The following is a 731-nucleotide window of genomic DNA, read 5'->3' as shown; positions in this document are numbered from 1 at the left end:
CATAATTTCTCTCAGGGATTTGCCATCATCACATTAAGCTTTCTATACGTGTGAAGTTCCAGTCACTACTTCTCAGCCTCAACACTTACGCTCGTTGCACCTGAGAGCGACTGGGTAAGAAGGGCAAAAGGGGGCTATTCTAACACCTGACACACGCACACACCCAGTACAACTACCCTCCTCAACCGAGGCTGTGTTAAGAAAAATTTGCCCTTTTTCGCTACTCCAACACCGATCACAAGTCACGAATGGTCGTCATTCCTCCAGCACACGGGTCGTGGGGACCGGCGTGAGGGAGCGAGCTCTTGTGCTGAAGGAGAGAGTGTGAGCGTGAGCTTGAGCGCAACAGGAGAACTGGAGGAGCGAGGAGCTGCTAGGCCAGTCGAGAGCGAGACAGCGAGGTGTTGGGACGGACGAGCAAGTCCATTCTAGCAGTGTGTGTGGGGTACTGACTTGCGCACCCGTAGCTTCACCCACCTCCCGCTCTCCCTCGCGAGCCCTCACTTGTCGAGACTGCGCTATGGCCTCCTCCTCCTCCTCCTCCTCTTCCTCCTCTTACTCCTCCTCCTCCTCCCTCCTTGTTTTCCTCGCCGCCTTTCTGCTCTTTGTATTTCTATTTTTATTTCATTTACTTCTTTATTCTCACAGCGTTCGCATTCATATTCTCTTTGTGTTATTATCGCATATGCGTGTCTCCACCTCTTCTCTCGCTTTCCCCGTTCCTTGTTCTC

At 52.3% G+C, this 731-nt stretch overlaps 1 protein-coding gene across 1 annotated transcript in view; it reads right to left on the bottom strand.

Annotated features, from left to right (window-relative positions):
- Nucleotides 1–504, bottom strand: part of LOC113824674 (teneurin-m) — a gene marked incomplete in the record, with an annotated part of 366,844 nt that extends 366,340 nt beyond the window's left edge. The window contains 1 exon segment of the mRNA XM_070143940.1: nt 1–504. This exon segment is cut by the window's left edge and continues 90 nt beyond it.
- Nucleotides 505–731: the final 227 nt, after the last annotated feature.

This window comes from Penaeus vannamei, chromosome 31 (genome assembly GCF_042767895.1).
Source record: "Penaeus vannamei isolate JL-2024 chromosome 31, ASM4276789v1, whole genome shotgun sequence".
In the NCBI taxonomy this organism is placed as follows: Eukaryota; Metazoa; Arthropoda; class Malacostraca; order Decapoda; family Penaeidae; genus Penaeus; species Penaeus vannamei.
The sequence above is the reverse complement of the archived record's forward strand: the minus strand, read 5'-3'. Positions and strand labels throughout refer to the sequence as shown.